Genomic DNA, 20,600 nt, shown 5'->3' with positions numbered 1-20,600 from the left:
CATCCCAGGCCAGATCCCTGAGACTAAACAAAACAGGTTAGTCATGCCATTTGCCCTCCCCATTGTCCTCTAACAAAATAAGTCCAGAGAGAGGAACTAGCTGTCTCATTCTTCTTTGTATCAATGGCATGGATACTGGCTGTTCCTCATATTACTGGCCAATATTTATGCTTTAAATAGTTTTGTTTCTCAGTGTTGAATTATCAGCTGTAACCACTTCCCAGGCTGCTCCTATCTATCTTTCAGATGCTGGCCTATTTTGTTTTAAATAGCTGGACTGATAGCAGTTCATATGATTTCAGAATACCGCAAAAGCATTCACGGAAACCCTCTGAAAACTGGAAGATAACAAGGTGCCTCTGATTCATAGCACTGTGGAGTGGTCTTGTCCATATCTGCTCAGCTGCAACAGACTGAAAACCTTGGAAGCCCTAAGTGAGTTGGTCTTCAGCCTTCCATATAGAACTTCTGCTGGCTCATTGATCATACCCTTCTGCTCCATTCATTGTTCTCCTTCTTCTCATTTTGTAGCAGAGCTTGACTTTTTCCTGTTCTTTCTTGCATTCTTCCATTTTGTATTATAACAACTTACCCATAGAATTACTTCCACTTTGTGATCCCTCTATACCCATCATCATCATCATCATTGTGCATTTTCTTTCAGTCTGCTTAAAAATTAACTTCATACTGGAGTTCAGTACTGTACTTCCTCTTTCACTTTTCATCATTTTAACCTTTACTGAATGGTCCCTGCTGGTAGCAACCATTATTTACTTTGCTGCATCACTCAGTAGCCTTCCATGATGTTCTGGATGTGCTAGAAGACAGTTTTGCACAAGCAGAACATATACTTAGAAGTCCCTTCAGGATATTGGATCTGTCAGACAAGTTCTCAAAGGCATGCACCACCTCTGCACCCAACTGAGAAAAATCACATTGCTCTTGTGGCACAAAGCACCTTACTCAGGATGAAGTGTGGTTGCCTCACACATCCATGCCTGATCTGCCATATGCTGTCTAGAGTTTCAAATAGTAAGGGCAAAATGATGTAAACTTATTATAGTGCACTTCCACATACCCACCATTTCCAATCCCCAATTTCAGAAACACTTTAAAGTTAACTCCCCAATTATCCTCTCTTCTGCTGATGTTTGAAGATGGAGAAAACTGTGCTACAACAGCAGAGTGGATTGGGGAATGGAGTGAGAAAGTGTGGTGAGATATGTGTTCCCTTCAGTGGGAGAAAAAAACTAGTTGCAAGCACTTGGAGATGAAGGGCTTCAAAAAATCTTACTTTATTTTAGTTTGTATTAATTTTACTCTTGTTTTTAAAACTTTCAATAAAATTATATTTTAAAAAATCACTTTGCTGATATTTCACTTACAAGATAGTGAAGCCAGCAATGACTGAGTCAGCCCTATAAATAGCTAATATTGTGAAATTGGGCAGATCCTGACAGTATTCTTAACTGTCATGAAGACCCCAGGTGGAAGTGCCATTGATTGATTGATTGATTGGGTGCCATCAATTTGTTTTCAACTCCTAGCAGCCACATAGATAGAAGTGCCATTAGTTTCTCCTTACTCAGAATTAAGAACAGGTGTGTGTATCACAAACACACACACACCACACATATATACAGAGTTCTGCTCTTTTTTGTGGGCATTCTAGTGCACTTCTGTGCTACAGAATTTCAAAAAACGTTTCCCCATATATCATTCATTTGGTACATTATTTTCATTAATATGTGCATTTTTCTATGCTCTTTTCCATAATGCGAGCTGACACTCTCCAGATGTTTTGGATTACAACCCTCAGACTCCTGTGCCTTGGCTGTAGCTGATGGGAGTTGAAATCCAAAAGAACTGCAAAAGAATCTGGTTGCTTATCCCTCCCAATATATGTATTTTTATGCTTATCGCTTGATCTGAAAACTATTCCACAGTATTCAGAAGAATGCAAATATGAAAGGATAATCATGTTTTGATTCTGATATTGGTTTGGGAAGTGCAAAACAGGCAGGTCTGCATTATGATGTGAAGCTTATGTACCATATTGCTTTCCCCAAATGCTTTCTAGTAACTATGGAAGTCAGTCTCTAGTATTAGGCAATTACAATTGTCACATATGACAGACAAGATTAGTTTCCAAGTTAGAATCCTTTGCAGCCTGGGAAAGAGAGGGATTTATATTTCAAAATATGCATATCAAACAAGCAAACAAAAATTAACATACGAAAGAACAACGTAGCTGGCTTCTGTATATGTAATTCTTCTGACCTTTGAAATCCATGGAAATAGAAGTGATAGCTCAGAATCAAAATATAAAAATGCACAGTAAGAAATTGTTTCTAATGAGAACCATGAGAAAGACCTTGGCATGGCAACAGTTACAAGGATATATTGATACGGTTTACAGAATGTATGGATTTTCTGCAGCTAATTTTTTTCCAATCAACTGCTAGAATTATATTATGTGCAGTCCAAGGTTCTTTGTCCAAGGTTATTCATTGTCCTAGGATGTTCTATTTTATTTTTTATTTTTTGTCCCTTTAAGTCAGTCTTGACTCCTGGCAACTGCCTGGACCAGTCCCTGCAGTTTTCTTGGCAAGATTTCAGAAGTGGTTTGCCATTGCCTCCTTCCTAGGGCTGAGAGACTGTGACTGGACCGAAGTCACCCTGCTGGCTTCATGTCTAAGGCAGGACTAGAACTCACAGTCTCCTGGTTTCTAGCCCATTGCCTTAACCACTACATTAAATTGGCTCTCAGCTGCTGTATAGCCCTGCTCTAAACCCTGCCTAAAAGTGTATCTGATCCCAACACTCAGCTTCATGTAATAAATTATCTGAATTAGATCTCTAGGCACAGGTAAATCAGCCCTCTCCTGGCCACTTTGTTTCAAAATTTCTTTCCTCTTTTCTATACATGAGTGAGGAGAGGGAGAGGGGGAGGGAGAGGGAGGAGGAGGAACTTCAACTGACATCAAAATAGGGGTTTTCCTGCATTTCTTTTTATTTGCCCACAAAGGAGCCAGAATTCCAAAATAAAGATTTAAGCTTCTCCAATCCATTCTGTTGAATCCCCATCTGGATTAGAATTCTGAACCTAAAAAAGTGGAAAAAGAGCAAAAGAAACAATCAGTTACATGCTACAAGAGGAACATAATGTCTCACTAGGTTCTGAATTCACACTAGATTCCATTAAGTTTGAAAGAGAAGAGAACAACTAGCAGTAAGGTAGATGAACTCAGTTACACAAACAATGGTTACTTGTGTAAACATCTTTCAGAAATTTTCCATTAACTCCTACTTTCTCTAGTTAAGTATCTAGGGGGCGCCATAATCTACTGCCTGAGACATGGAGGATTTCAAGCAGACTTTCTCAGAGTTCAGTTGTGAACTTAAACAGATTTTTTTCAATTCCTGACAAATTATTATGCAAGATATTTGGAACACTGTAGAAAACATCAGCTCTAAAATGTGTCATCTGGTGGAGATGTCATGGAAGAAGTTGAAGAGCTCAACAATAGAAAAGTTTCTACTGACAGCAAGATTGAGGCTTCTGTTGAAATGCCAGACAACCACCAGATTGTGGAGTTGAAGGAATTAAAGGGACAGATCAAATTGCAAACTATAAATAAAATTGTTTTTCTGATGGAATGTCATGGGAAGGAAGAGGTCTTTCTCTATGGGAGGTTTTCTGCTGAGAAGTCAGAGTTTTTAAGGGGGGCAGCTGGGCTGTCTGATTTTTTTTATGAAAAATGCTTTGTGTGTACTGTGGAGATATGTACTGTAAATGCTTTGGTATATTTTGAAGTGGGGTAAGGATTTAAGAATGTTCATTTGGATTGCTTTTAAGGCTTGTTTGACTTCATTTCTTTTTAATGATTTGGATTAGGATTATTGAAGTATAATAATAAATGCTTGGTTTTAGGTTTAATAGGATTAGGATTGTTATAATTGTAGTATTATTAATTATAAGGGCAGACAATTTATATGTTTTTTAGTCTGATCTGTATTATAGTAGACAGAAATGTATAGAACAGTGGTAGGAAGGAAATAAATAAATGTTGTCTTTGGGAGGGAAGTTGATTAGGAGGTTTATATATTTCTTCTTCTTTTAATATAAAGGGAGGGAGCAATTGTATCTAGTGATTTTTATAATGTGGGAATGGAATGATTTATAGAAATAATGTGATTTTGGTTTGATACAGAGTAAGGGATTGATTATGTTAAAAGTTGGAAGTCACCTCTTTATGTAATCTTCAAAATTCTTTTCTTCTTCTGTTTTCATGCCTTTTTAGTTTTTCTTTTTCTTTTTGTAGGTTTTTTTTTGTGCTTTTTTGTAGTTTTTATCTTTGCTTTAAATCTAATAAAATTCTTTTTTAAAAAAAGAAACAATAGTTACACTCCTGGAAGACTTGAAAGACCAGGCTGGGGACAGATCCACTTGGAAAAAATCTATCTAAGTAGTTGCTAAGGGTCAACACCGACTTGATGGCAGATAACAGTCAGTCACATTTACTCTGAAGTATCTATCTACAGCAGTGTTTCTCAACCTTGGCAACTTAAAGATGTGTGGACTTCAGCTCCTATTTCTGGGAGTGGAAGTCCACACATCTTCAAGCTGCCGAGGTTGAGAAACACTGGTCTGCAGGAATGCAGCTTTAATATACAAGTTGATGTTTATGTACTTACTCAGCTTATTGTTCAGTTTATGTCATATGCAGAATTACTGATTATATTGCAATTTGTTAAGTGTGGAGGGACATGTTTGTGTCTGGTTTTTTTTCCCCCAGTTACTTGTCACTTAAAAAAGAGATAATTGTATGTGGTGCTGCTGTTAAAAAGTAGATGTTACAGGTAATTAACTTTGTTACGTTGTTTATGACAAGGTTGATGATTTCTATTTTCAGCCTCTCCTAGCTGGTTTTCCAGCTACTTGCCAAAACTGATAGAGATGGAAATAATTTTGAAAAAAGAGATAAACAAATAATCAGGTTTGGCTCTGCTCGTATTCTTATAGTTCCATTATTATTATGAAATATTTTATTTCATGTTTTATCCATACCAGTTTGGCTTAGAAAAAACAAACTTTTCTGTGCATGTTTCTGCATGTGTTCCCTAATGCATGTATTTTTGTACCTATGTTTTTAATATATATATAGTGTTTGCCCCATAATAATACGTTCTCATATATTATTATAGACCCTTCACTTAATTTATAGATTTCTGGCATGCACTCTTGTTTGGCAAATCTGAATAACTGCGTGATCAGTATAGACTAGCATAATGATTCATGTATTTCTTTGAAAACTGCAAATTGAGTAAGTTTAAATCTCTACTCCCTCCATATATGTTCTTTGATATATAGCAGCTTTTTACTCCTTCTCTCCTATTGCTATATTAGTAATTATAGTAATGAGGTCATTATACATTTAGGCTACTGTCTTAAACACATGGCTGTTGATCCCTTTGAACTTAATGGGGCTTATTTCTGAGAAGTTATGTATAGCACTAAAATGTAGATATTGCACCCATCAGGACAATTTTATGTGTTAGCCAATAGTACAAGCCTACATATATTTATCCACTGAGTTCACTGGAGATTACTCCCAAGAAAATGCACATTGACTTCTAGTCCGTGGTTGCAATCCAATTCACACTAATCTGTAAAGCCACAACAAAGATGGAAAAGTTAAAAAAAAAAATGGGTGCAATAATGAGAGGAAAAAAGGCAATTCAGGTGGGATATTTATGACCAAGGGCTATGAAATTAAAAATAATTTTAAAAGCAGATGGGAGAACCCTGCTCTTCCTCTCACAGTGGAAGAATTTAGGATCAGCTCGTCAAAATATATAAGCAGCAGATCTAAGAGTGACCAAAGGGATGTAATGATTGCCCAGCCCAAATACTCAGACTCACAAGAGGCTGCTAAATGAAATCTGATTTATTAGGGAACTTATGGCAAATACAGAGAAAGCTGAGAATGAGCAAAAGCGCGCCAAATACAAACTTAAAACCCTCGGTGCGAACGTATCCCGCCTCCCTGGCAACAGCCCCGCCCGGCCCAGGTGCTAGCAATCGTCAGACCTGCTAGCCTGGGAAAGTAACCTTGAACATAGCAGATAAAGCAAACACATTCCAAAGCACAGCCAAGAGATAACTACTCCCATCCTCCCGTGAAAGAGGAAACACGCATCCAGCTAATGACATGCGAAACGTTACGATGTATCAAAGACATTGAAACGGCGAACATGACAAGGGAGCACATAATATTTCAGTGTCTAATTAACACAGGAGATGTTGCCAGAAGATATTGGTGGGGGGAGGGTGTCAGTGACCTCAACACTTGATTAGATGGAGAAAGTTAGTTTAAAAAAAAACTTCAGAAAAATGAATGGAACGGGAGATTTTTCAATAGCTATTAGCAGTGATAGCTAAATGGAAGCTCCTTGCACAGTAGATGTATAACCCTGGGTAGCAGATGTGGAAGGCAAATAGCAGGGAAGGCCATCAGTATTATCCCTGCTTGTAAGCATTTGCCAGCTGTTATTGGAAGGCATTTTTATTTTCTTATCCAGCCACCCACCACGAGGACAATCTGGCAAACACCAAGCCAGAAAGCTGGCCACCAGCCTAACATACTCTATCAGCAGCCACCCAGCAGCTCAATGTGGCTTTTTATGATGATATTTTTGTTTTTCATAGGTGTGTGTGTATGTCTGTGTGTGTGTATATATACATATAATAATAATAAGGATTTTTAAAAAGGAAGAAACTAATACAAACTAATATGAAGTAAGAAAAAGAAAAGAAAAAGAAATCAAAGAGAAAGGTAAAAGTGCAAGAAAGGAAAAAAAAGTAAAAGGAAAATAGAAAAGGAAGAAAAAAAAATACAAAGAAGTGGCTTCCGATCTTCTTTACAGCAATTATGAGTACAATTACAAATTTACCTCTTTTTCTAAAGTTACATCATGACTCTCTTCTTTCTCTAATTTATCCTGTCTTATCATCAAAACTATAAACCATAAGTTCATTTTTTTCTGTTTCCCACAAAAAGTCCATAAGGGGTTTCCAGTCAGCAATAAATGTATATTATCTTTTCTCTGATCAAAGAATCAATTTGGCAGGGGGAAAAAAAAACGACTTAAATATAAGGTGATACAAGATGCAGAACTTTTTACTATTATATTTTGGCATGAATTTTAAGATGTGAAAGGAAGCTACGGTCAGAAAACGCATCTTATGCTCAGCTACTTAGGGCATTACCCAACAATGGTATTAAGTCCACATGGCAAAGTGAATTGACGCCCCCCCCCCACCCCGCAAAAGAAATCTGATCCAACATTTGATTCTTTGGCAAAGGCAATTGCTTCTAATACCTACAGTATATATATTAGAATACAAAATACAAAAAGAAAAAAAACCCAGCAACAACTATACAGAAGAATCAGGAATTAGTATGACAAAAGGGATTTGGTTTTCTCTGTTGTGCAAAACTGATGCCATATACATAACTCCCAGAAAGAAATTCAACAAAGGAGTCATAGCAAAGAATACCCTTGATCAATTTTTGCATTGCTTATTGGCAGTGCATAAGCAAGGTCCCATGTACCAATTTCATGGACCAGGCAGGCTGTTGTATATCAAGGGACTGTCCTAACAGTCAGGAACCACACCAAGATGAGGAATAGGTCTCTAGTGTTTTATTACTGCTACATTAGACAGAAAATCCTAACAAACTGAAGAAGTGTGAGAAAACCCAGACAGATAAACTCCAAAAGTCAAGGCGGGTCTGTTCTGTGTCTCTTTGAATGACAGCTCAAAGTCTCGAAACTACGCATGTGTTTTCCCCCCTGGATAGGGCCCCCCTCCTGCTCACCATCAGTGCTCACGACAGGGACATGTTCCAGCATTTAGGGCCTCAACAATGAAACCACGTGAAGAGGTGATTGGTGAGATTACACTCAGCAGCTCTGCCCTTTAATAAGATAACCTGTGTGTACAGCCAGGTTCAGATGTACATCTGGATGACAAGACAAGGTAGGAATCTCACAGATCGCCCTCCTAATCACCAACGTCCTTTATTTAGAAGGAGACTTGGATTATCAGATAGCCCTTTTCAGAGGTCAGTACACATTCCTTGATGCTGCTCTTCAATAAAGCTCATCACGGATGTTCTTCAAAGGACAAGCGTTTCTTTTCTTTGCAGCCTTCCTTGGAATGACATTGTTCCAAGCAACCTCTATTGTTAGTTGAGCCTGCATTGTGTGTTCTGATATCCAAATGGGCAGTTTGCTTGCAGATGATTCAGCAAATCCAAGAAATTTTTTAAAAGCACCCAAGTGATAGCAAATATTATGTCCTATCCTTCAATAAGGACCTTACGTTTCATGTAAGCATTTTGTAAGCAAATCCTGAAATGGGCTAGTGAATTGTTTGATGAAAATAAAGAAGCAACCAGCATTTCCCCCTATTTGCAGTCCTCCACTTTTTCTTTGCCCATTACAAAAGTTTACCTTTTGATGGTTATGCAGCCGAGGTCATGTTTTCATGATCTCTTTTAAAATGGGGGGGGAGGGGAATGGAGAACAGGGGGTAAGGCCAGCTTGCTTGGTGCATTTTTATATTGTTTTGTTCCAAAGTGTTTATGATTGTGAATTAAATTCAGAAATAAGTCATAAAATCTGTATGTGCATGCAAGATGAATGTGTATAAGTCTGATTTTGGAGCTGGTCTACTTTGGTCTACAAAACCCACCCACTCACACCCCCCATACCCTATCAGCCCTATCTACTCATTGGCTAACACAGAGCTCTGTTACCCTATGAGCAGGTCTGCCCTCGTGTGCCCTTGAGTGTGGAGAGACAAAGGCAAACTGCCATAACTGTTGCATTTTCATGCCTCCACTCACCCATAGCCCAAGTTGTATAATCAAAGCCCTTTTCTACCATATTGTTATTTTCCCATGGGAAGGAATTATTCCTCTTTCAGGCTTGCATAGTGTTCTTTCTTGTGAACAGATCTGAGGTCTCCTTCAGAGCATCTCTGGAATTTACCATTTTATATTCTCTACTATCCAAGTTCTGGCCGTAAAGAATCAAAAATAGGTCTTCCACACAGAGGAGCTTCCAGCAATAGACCTAATCATTTTTCTCAAACAGAACAAAGAGTACCTGAATCCCCGTGTCTTTCTCCTAAGGACAATAGAAGTGTATCCAAAGTATCTTGCCTCCTTATTCTCAAACTAACCTGTCCACTTATGTAAACATAAATAAAATAAGGCAGTTGTAATTTTGGTAGAAAGTACCCTGCAGCTTAGGCAAGATAAGTCATGCCCAGTATGGAGACATAGGGCACACAACTGGCTCAGTCTCCAGAAATGGTTCTCTTGGCAGTTTTTGATATCATCTGTCTTGATATCCATCTTTGTAGAATGGTTTCAAGCCCTGGCCCTCACATTGGTGGTTCTGCTTCTTTCTGAAAACAAAGTTATTGAACACAGTATACAAATAGACAGAAAGCTTTAGTTCAGCAAGTTAATGTATTTATCTAGCCCAGTATTTTCTACTGTGGCTGTGGCTCTCTAGGGCATGAATGGGGGAAAATTGGATTGTTGACCCATGGGATAGGTCAGTTGGGGCCTGAAGCCCATGATACAATAAGGCAGGGCCATAGCCAAATGTGAAAAAAAGCCACACTCCTTTTTTACTGTCTCTTGCTTCCTGCCACCTCCTTTTCTCCTTGTTTATGTTATCTAAATCACTACTGTTTATCCCGGTTGGCTGTCGTTCTATGGCCTGATACATATAATCCTGGGTGATGGAAACTGAACTTAGGAACTTCTACACACAAAACATGTACCCTACCAGTAGCATATTGTCTTAACAGGAAAGTGTCATTTATTTCAGTTTTAACTTATTTCAAAACAGCCTAATCCTACCTGATGCCTTCAAATATGTTGGAATTACAATACCCAGACCTCCCTGCCTTTGCTCATGCTGGCTGGACATTTTGAAAGCTGCAGTCATTTGGAGGGAAACTGATCGGAGAAGGCTGGCCTTACACACTTGATGGAGATAGTGAGAAACACCCAAACAAGTTCAGGAAGCTGTTTTTGTTGTTTTAGCTTAGACATATATCCACCACACGTCTCCTCTTTTAGTTCATGCTGTTTTTATTGTCTGGGATTGAAAGGGTTCCTCTGTGTGTAGAGGGCAGTTTCCACCGTGCACAGAGGGTTGATGATTCTCCCTGATGCTAATCCAGAAGCAGTTCCTTGTGCCACATCACATCTCATCCAGAGGGGACTCTGACCCTCAGCAGCATCAGAATGCAACATAAAAAGGACCCTGGGGATCAGATCTATTCAGGATGGCGGGAAATGAAAACTGTTGAAATAAAATGTAGGTGGAGAGAGCCCATTCTGAGAAAGAAAGGTTACCAATAGCTCTTTGTCTCCAAGCCACTGATATTTATTTTCTTGTATTAACTCACTTTGCTCTTTCAAAAAGGTGACTTTCTCAGACTCAGAGAGTTGGGTAAGAGAGCATTATGAAGCCTTGGCATCCTTCCTGGTAGCTCTCCAAAGAGAAAAACAGAGGGAGAGAGAAAGCAAGACAGAAAGGACTCCTGCATTACAGTAACCCCAGCTGAAGGAAAGCGGTTGAATGCTGAGAAAACTCAGGTAATTATCTTGACGACTCTTCAGTTCAAAGACTCTCCCAACAGTTGTCTGTTTGCATACTGAGCCAGACAAAGTTTTCCAAGGTACTATAGGAGGCAGGCAAGTTGCAGGTGGTAGAAACAGACAAACAAAAGAAAAATTCAGAAGGACTTCAGTTCCAAATACAGAGGTGAAGTTTTGCACACAAGAGAAAATTTCCCAATAGATGTTTTGCTCTGAGGGAACCAAAGACACCTTATCCTGCAAAACGTCAAGAGGAATGGGGACATAGCTCTTTTGATAGACACTCTGGCAGAAGTAGATGCTTAGGAAATGTCTGTCTCACCTTCCTTTCTATAAAATTGAACTATAGCAAGATACTAAACTGCAAGCCTCTAGTGCAGGGTTTCTTAACCTTAGCAATTTTAAGGTGTGTGGACTTCAGTTCCCAAAATTCCCCACATCTTAAAGTTGCTAAGGTTGAGAAACCCTGCTGTAGTAGGAGTGAGTGTGGTTTCTCAGCTCTGGCTGGATGAAGGGAGAAAAGAATTGAATTTCCTGTTAAACACCTTGTTTTAAAAAAATCTGCAAAGAGAAATTATAAATGACAACAATAAAATGTAAAGCAACAAGGGACAACTGGTTTTTCAGGAAAAGAAATTTTGGAAAAGGAGCCTGCCTATCTAAAAGTGTAACACTGACATTGGTAGGTGGAAGTTTAATCATTGTTGTAAGTCACATGACTGGGGGCAGAGTATCTACCACTCATGTGACAGATATTTCCAAGAGCTGAGCTGGATACAATTTGTGGTGCTGGTTGTCACCTTTAAAACTCCTCAAGGCTCCTGTCTTGGAGGTTGGCTGGATCACCTTCTCCCAGTGGTCTCTGCCTATCCTTTGAGTCTCCCTCCAGATCTTATCCTTTGGGGAATACCTCCTGCAGGGATTCTGGGACCTGGCCTCCTCAATCACTGTCCTCCTTCTCTTGATCAGCATTCCTCTGAAAGCAGACAATTTTTCAAGTTTAATAATAATAATTATTATTATTCCTGTTGTTGCTGCTGCTGCTGCTGCTGGCTTAGTGACTGTGTTATAGTTGTTCCTCTGCCCTTCTGATGCTATTTGTCACACTGTTTTGCTTGCTTGCTTGCTTGCTTGCTTGCTTGCTTGCTTGCTTATTTATTTATTTATTTATTTATTTATTTATTTAATTAGTCAAATTTATATAACCGCCCATCTCATGGGAAGTGACTCTGGGCGGAGTAGAATAATCAAATAAAAGCTATACAGATATAAAAGCAACCATTATAAATATAAAAATGTACATTACAATTAATTAAAACAAAACTATATGCAAACTGGAAGCAGAATGAGTACATCCACCTCAATAGTGGAGCCATTTCAATAGATCTCCGGTTCCCTGGGACCCCCAGGCCTGGTGGCATAGCCAGGTCTTGAGGGACTTCTGAAACATCAAAAGGGATGGAGCTAACTGAATATCGGGGAGGGGGCTAGAATGTTCTGTAAGGTAGGTGCCACGGCAGAGAAGGCCCACCTCCTGGGACCCATCAAATGTAGGTCCCTGGCCGATGGTATCCACAGCATGCCGGATCTAATGGGATGGGCTGATATAATCAGGGAGACACAGTCCCTCAGATAATTTGGTCCCATGACATGAAATAATAAGTTTATATTATATTTGAAACTTATTACTGCTCTGGAGGTCTGTAAGCACTTCAGAACCAGACATAATTGGAGAAGGACATCAGCTTAGCTGAACAAACAAATATATATGATATATGTAACCAAAAAGGCTGGAAATCTGTCCTCCCTCGCAGGTTGGAGGTGCTAATCCTCCCTGTCTCCCCAGATGTCACATAACCCATGACAGAGATGGGCCTACCCACATCCTGTTGTCACAGGGAACAAGAGGGAAGCTAAGCTTTTGAGTTTCCTGTAAATGAGGCTTCTCATGGAACTGAAAACCATGGACTTAGTTGAAAGTGGGGCCTGTGAAGTTTTTGCCCAATTTTCCCATTATGATGGAACTTAGGTAAGTCACAATCATTTGTCAGTCTCAGTTCTGTTGCTGTAACATGGGGCTCAATATCCTGACCTCCACAGGGAAGCTGTAAGGGTTACTAAGAAGAAAAATTCTGAGAAATATGCTTGAAACCGTCTAAAAATCTCTTTTCCTCCACTGCATGCTACTGCAGGATGGCAAACGGCTCTTTAATTTGGTTTCAAGAAGTGGATTTGTTTCCCTCTGGGACCTTGATTCTGCTATCAAGTAGTGTCCATGGTCAGGCTTGTTACAGTGAATAGGTTTCTCTTCTCCCAAATTACTTTCAAAGCCCTACAGACTAGGTGAGCGTCTTAGGTAGCTATTTCATTTCCCTGATGTGAAAGGAGTTGATGGCCATTTTGAATTCATTGCTGTGATCAAGTCACCACCATTTATTTATCCCTTACTTTTCCCTCAGAAAAGAATCCTAAAGTGACGAACAGCCAAGAATAAATTCAAGGTCAAAAGACAATGGAAACTTATCTGACAATAAACATACTGCTTTAAACCTGCTGGCCAATGCCATGAACTGGTTAAGGACTTGGATTGGATTAGGGATAGGAAGACAAGGGGACAGCATTATTTATTTATTTATTTATTTACTTACTTACTTACTTACTTACTTACTTACTTACTTACTTACATACTTATCTAATTTATCCCCGCCCATCTCCTCCCATCGGAGGCGTCTGGGCGGTTATGAAAAGAGTTGTGACATTGTGAGGCAAACCATGTGACTTATGAGTAAAAGGCTGGGATTTGCATGTGATGCATGTTTCATCATTTTTTTCACCATCATTGTTTGTGCCAGACACAACAAGGTGAGTGGGGTTCAAGTCCCCACTCAACTATCAAGTTCACTTATTGACTTGGAGCCAAGATCTTTGGATTTTCTCTCAACCCAATTTGGTTATGGGTATAAAATGAGGGGCACCCCCATGCACACTACCTTAAGCCCCTAGACAAATAATGGGGTAAAAGAATGTAATAATAAATAAAGCCAAACTGGTTAACTATATATCAAATTAATAAGGGGATCATACATTAAAATCTAGATTTTAGCCAAACAGTTATATTTTAAACCATGGAGACTTATTATTAAAAGATACAATACAACAGCAATTATTGAATGATAAAAAGAGTATCTGCAACACCATCATACTAAGCCTTTGGTCTGCAAGAAGAACAAATACAGAACGAAATGAAGGAAAACCAAATTGCTCATTGGAAACAATAATAAGCTAGGTTGTATATATTTTGGACAGATAACATGAAGAGTCATTGGAAAAGATCCTGATACATGGGTATTTGCATGAAGGGCAAAGAGAAGGAGACTGTGGTATGTATGGCAACCTCATGATGCCAAGTCTCCACCTTCTGTAGTTTCATCACAATATTGCACATGTGTACATAAGGAGCATAGCTTTCATCATGATACATCACAATGCACGTTCTGTCATTTTATGATACCTCCAGATTCATACCTCTACCCTAATTCTTGGAAAAAATGAAGGCAATGCAGTAGTTGATTCATTGATGTAATTTACATGGCCACCCAACTTGCAAATTGTGATTCTATGTGGCTAACATAGGATTAAAACACAAGAAGTAAAAAATAAATGTTAAAAACAGGAAGACATTAGCACTACAAACCAAGGCTAAAACATTGCTTGATCAATATCCCCAAGCCAGTTACCAGCCAGGTTCATCTGATATCCTGGTCCAAGTTTTTAAAGCCTTATGGAAGGCCAACAGAGTTGGGCCATCCAAATTTCAGGGGGTATGTTATTCCAAAAGCAGGTACTACGACAGAGAAGGCCCACCTCCTGGGTCCATTAGATGACATTGTCTCATAGAAGGCTCCTGAAGCATATCCAATTTGTCAGGTCTTGTGGGAAGGATAGCCAGTCCTGCAAATAACTGCTGATGACACAGGGATGACCTTACAAGAAGTCAAAGTAGCAGTTGTTGTTGTTTATTGATTTAGACACTTACGACTCTTCGTGACTTCATGGACCAGCCCACGCCAGAGCTTCCTGTCAGTTGTCAACACCCCCAGCTCCCCCAGGGACGAGTCCATCACCTCTAGAATATCATCCATCTACCTTGCCCTTGGTCAGCCCCTCTTCCTTTTGCCCTCCACTCTCCTGTCTTCTCATTATGTGGCCAAAGTATTTCAGTTTTGCCTTGAATATCATTCCCTCAAGTGAGCAGTCTGGCTTTATTTCCTGGAGGATGGACTGGTTTGATCTTCTTGCAGTCCAAGGCACTCTCAGAATTTCCCTCCAACACCACAGTTCAAAAGCATCGATCTTCCTTCGCTCAGCCTTCCTTATGGTCCAGCTCTCGCAGCCATAGGTTACTACGGGGAACACCATTGCTTTAACTATGCGGACCTTTGTTGTCAGTGTGATGTCTCTGCTCTTAACTATTTTATTGTCATGAGTGCCGTTGAGCTAAAGTCATCAGCGCAATGGCACACATGACAATGACAAGGAAATAGGTGAAGGGGTACAAGATAAGTAGCCATCAACCCACAACGACTAACGGCTAACAAACAATAGCTAAACGGATCACGGAGCCACCCAAGCCATCAGCGGCAATACAACGGGGATCGCCCAGCTGAAAGCAATCAGCAGAGGAATGGGAAACCTGATGATGGGCGATCCCGGAAACCCTCACCCACTGGCAGGGCAACGTATTGGACAAAGGGGAGTGACGTGACCGTGAGCGAGGGGGCGCTGACCGGCGCGGGGTATTTAAACCCCGCACCGGCGCGCTCCTGTCACTCTCAGCTTTTTTCTACCGACGCTGTACCTGCCCTGCAATAAACCAGAGCCTGATTCGCAAACCAGTGTCTGAGTGTTATTCAGAGAGAGAGAGACAGCGCATGACATAAAGCTGAGAGTCATAAACTCAGCCTCGCCGAGCCCCACCGGACGACAACGAGCCGCGGGAGGAGTAGACGGCGAGAAGACCAGCAAGATGAGGCCGGAACGGCGCGGGCAAGGAGGGCGAGCCGCGCGGCAAGAGACAGAGGAGGACCGACCAAGGCCAGAGGCACCGCGGACTCCCGGAGCCATGGACGCCCACCCCACCCGACCCGAGCCTCAGCTCCAACCCCAAGGGGAGATGGCGACGGAGGCAACCCGACCGTGGGAGGGAGCAGCACGACTTCCGAAACCAGCGGAGGACCCCGCGCCCCACATCGCACCGCAGCAACGGGCGTGGAGCGACAGCCCCTCGGCGCTCAACACGGAGGAGGACGACGGAGACACCCATCAGACGGCGGAGGAAGCGGACCCGCGGCAGAGGGATGATGAACCCCGCCGGCAACCCACCCCCGAGGACGCGCCAACGGAACCGGGCCCAGCGGCGGCGCGGGCGGTGGACGAGGAGGCACGAGCTGAACTCGCGGCCATGCGGGCTCAACTGACGGAACTCCGGACCATGCTCCAGGCGCTTATGCCCCCCGCGCCACCCAACGACGTCCCCGCACAAGCCCACACACCGAGCGAAGCACCGAACCCACACGGGCCAGCGGAGGACCAGCAGACGGCACAGGCGGCCGACACCACACCCCGGGAAGCGAGAGGTGGGGCCGCACAAAACGCCCGGGCCCCAAAGGACTTCCCCATCTTCTTCGATGGGACCCCCACAAAACTCTCGTTTTTCGTGACCAACGCTAGGGAGTTCATGGGGAGGCACGGACACTCCTATGACTCCGAGGCCGACAAGATCGCCGCCGTGGCGATCAAACTCCAAGACAGGGCGGCGGACTGGTACGTCCAACTGTACGAGTCCAGCTCCCCCGCCCTCGCCACCTTCCCCGCTTTCATCAAAGAGATGAAAAACTACTTCGAAGACCCCCTAGCCAAAGTACGGGCGAAAAGCGCACTCCAAAGACTTAAACAGGGCACACGCACGGTCCCTGACTACGCCCTGGAGTTCAAAGCCCTCGCGGGGAAGGTCAGCGACTGGTCCGAGACCACCCTGCTGGAAATGTTCAAAAGGGGGCTCAACCGCGACGTTCTCCAATGGGCCCTCTACCGCGACGACCCAGAAACGTTACACGGGTGGATCCACCTCGCGGGGAAAGCCGAACACACGCACCGCACCTTCCTCATGACAACCACGGAAGACACAAACTATGCTGGGAAAAAGGTACCCGCACCACACGGGGGGATGGCCGGCCCCATATACCCAAAAAAGAAGTTCAACCGGGAGCCCTGCGGGAGGTGTGGCAAATTAGGGCACAAGACGGCGGATTGCTTCGCCAACCGACCGCCGACCAGCGCGCCCAAACCCACTCCAAAAATTAGCCCCAAACCACCCAACCCGGGGCCGCCTCCTCACCGCCGAATGACCGTGGCCACAGCGACACCGGAAGAGGGCTGGGACGCTTACTGGGGGGAAGAGGACAAGACAGACCCCGACCAGCCGGCGGGAAATGCTCCCCGCTTGCCCTGAGACACGTGGCGAGGCAGGCGGTGGGACAGCAACGCGGACCACCTCAACGAAACGACGAAAGCCCCGTAATATTGGCAGCAATTCAACTCTCTGCCAGCAACGGAGCCACCACGGCCGCGGCACTAGTGGACTCGGGGTGCTCAAAAAACCTCATCCACCCCGACCTAGTCGCCAAACTCGAACTCCGCTGCTTCCCCCTCCCCACGCCACTGGCATTCCACCAGCTGGACGGCTCTACAGCGGGAGGGAAACCAGCCACGCTACAAACCGAGCCGGTCACCCTGCGAATGGGCACTCACACCGAGCGCACATCGTTCGTAGTCACGCACATCGGACGGCCCATTGCAGTCCTGGGGATGCCATGGCTCGCGACAAACAACCCGCGGATCAACTGGGAGACCCGCACCTTCACATTCGGCGACGGCGAGTATCGAGCACCAGTTCCAGCGGGCAGAAGCCACCCCACGGTAGGACGAGCGGAGGCGACCACACAAGACAACGCCGCCACCACAGCAGACCTACCAGAACAATACGCCGACTTCTCCGAGGTCTTCGGAGAGGCAGAGGCTGACCAACTACCCCCCCACCGCAAGACGGATTGCCGGATCGACCTACTGCCCGACGTCCCCTTACCTAGACCAAAAATCTATTCGATGACCCCGAAGGAGATGGCAACCCTCCGGGAGTTCATCGATAAAAATCTAGACAGGGGATTCATAGAGCCAGCATGCTCACTGGTCGGAGCCCCCGTCTTATTCCGGGAGAAGAAAGACGGGACCCTACGGCTCTGCACCGACTACCGGGGCCTAAACGCGGCTTCCCTGTCCAACAAATACCCCTTACCCCTGGTGAAGGACATGCTCGCCCACCTGTCCACGGGCAAAATCTTTTCCAAATTGGACCTTCGCGAGGCGTACTATCGCATCCGAATCAGGGAGGGGGACGAATGGAAGACGGCGTTTAACTGCCCCCTAGGCGCTTTCCAGTACAAGGTACTGCCCTTCGGACTCGCGGGGGCCCCTGGGGTGTTCATGCAGCTCATCAATGAGGTACTGCATGAACATCTGTTTAAAGGGGTCCTGGTCTACATCGACGACGTCCTTATTTACACAAAAACGCACGAGGAACATGTAACCCTAGTCAGGCAAGTCCTCGACAAGCTCAGAAGGGCGCAGCTCTATGCAAAGCCTACAAAGTGCGAGTTTCACAAAGAGCGCCTAGACTATCTGGGGTATCGAATCTCCGGGGACGGCATCGAAATGGACCCCGCAAAAGTCGAAGCGGTGCTAAACTGGGAGCGGCCCCGCAACAGACGGCAACTACAGAGCTTCCTCGGATTCGCGAATTTCTACAGGTCATTCGCCCGGGGGTTCGCTGAGATAGCCCTCCCCTTAACGGACCTCCTCAAAACCAAAGGGGTGGGGGACACCCGACGCGCCAAGAACCCAGGCACAGTGCTGAATTGGACTCCCGCGTGCCAGACCGCATTCGACAAGCTGAAAGCGCTCTTCACTACGGAGCCAATCCTCGCGCACCCGGACCCAGAACGGCCGTTCGTGGTCCAGGCCGACACCTCAGACTTCTCCCTGGGAGCCATCCTGCTACAGAAAGACCCCACGGGACTCCTGAAACCATGCGCCTACCTGTCAAGGAAGTTCTCCGAGACAGAGAGGCGATGGCACGTCTGGGAGAAAGAAGCCTTCGCGGTGAAATCGGCACTAGAGACATGGCGACACCTACTCGAGGGAGCCACCCAACCATTCGAGGTCTGGACGGACCACCGGAACCTCGAGGCCCTACGAACGCCCAGACGCCTTAGCCCAAAACAGGTCCGATGGGCCCAATTCTTCAGCCGCTTTGATTTCCAGCTGAAGTTCATGCCGGGCAAGAAGAACTTCCTGGCCGACGCCCTCTCCCGACTGCCCCAAGACGAAGAGCCCGCCCCAGACACCATTGGGACGGTCCTATCCGCCTCGCAACTGGGGATGGCCGTGACCACCCGAAGCGGCGCACGGAGGCAGCTCGACTCTACGGCGCAGCCGACGGCGGGACAACCGGCGACGGAAAGAAGCCAACCGCAACTACCAGGGGGAATGCGCACGGACCTCGCCGCCGCCCTCAAAACCGACCCCTGGTTCCTGGCAAACCCCGACAAGGTAACGATGGCACAAGACCTGGCATGGGGGGAAGGCAGAATCTACGTCCCGGACTCGCAACGCCAGGCGATCTTGCATAGGTCACACGACGCCAAGCAAGCGGGACACTTTGGGTTCCTCAAGACCCTACACCTAACACGGCGTCAATTCTGGTGGCCCGCGCTCAGGCGAGACGTAAAAACCTACGTGGCGTCCTGCCCAACGTGCGCTAGGGCCAAACGGGCACCAGGCAAACCCGCGGGGCTATTGCAACGGGTGGCAGAACCCTCCCGCCCATGGGAGGAAATCTCTATGGATTTTATAGTGGACCTCCCACCCAGCCAGAAGAAAACGGCCATTTGGGTGGTGAAGGACTACTTCTCAAAGCAGGCCCACTTCATCCCCTGCACGTCGGTCCCATCCTCACAACAGCTAGCCAAACTCTTCCTCATCCACGTGTACAGGCTACACGGATGTCCCGCACGTGTGGTGACCGACAGGGGCACACAGTTCACCTCCAAATTCTGGCGGGCCTTCCTGAAGCTGACGGGGACCCAACAGGCCCTATCTACGGCTTGGCACCCTCAGACGGACGGAGCCACTGAGGTTCTTAATGCCACCTTAGAGCAATTTATACGATCCTATACTAACTACCACCAAGACGACTGGGCTGAACTGCTCCCGTTCGCCGAAGTCGCATACAACAACGCCGTCCACACGAGCACGGGGAAAACTCCGTTCGAAGTAGTCTCGGGGCGCGACTTCGTCCCCATACCGGAGCTACCTCAACCCCCGGAACCCCAGGTGGACGCTAGCGACTGGGGACGGAAGATCGCGGAAGCATGGCCAGTAATCACGGCGGCGCTGAAGGATGCACAGGCTGCCTACAAAGAGCAGGCCGACAAGCACCGGCGCCAACAACCGACGTTCCAGGCGGGGGATATGGCCTATCTATCCACCAAGTTCCTAAAGTCAACCCAACCCTCGAAAAAACTGGGGCCTAAGTACATCGGGCCGTTCCGAGTCACGCAAATAGTGAACCCGGTAGCAATACGCTTGGACCTGCCACACAACCTCCGGAGACTCCACCCGGTGTTCCACACCAGCCTCCTGAAACCGGCAACCACCTCCCGATGGCACCCAAGCACGCCACAGCCCGCACCGGTAATGATCGACGGGCAACACCACTTCGAGATAAGGGACATTCTCGACTCCCGCAAGCAACGAGGAACTCTACACTATCTGGTCAGGTGGAAACAC

Source organism: Candoia aspera, chromosome 1 (genome assembly GCF_035149785.1).
Source record: "Candoia aspera isolate rCanAsp1 chromosome 1, rCanAsp1.hap2, whole genome shotgun sequence".
In the NCBI taxonomy this organism is placed as follows: domain Eukaryota; kingdom Metazoa; phylum Chordata; class Lepidosauria; order Squamata; family Boidae; genus Candoia; species Candoia aspera.
This window is presented reverse-complemented; position numbering follows the sequence as displayed.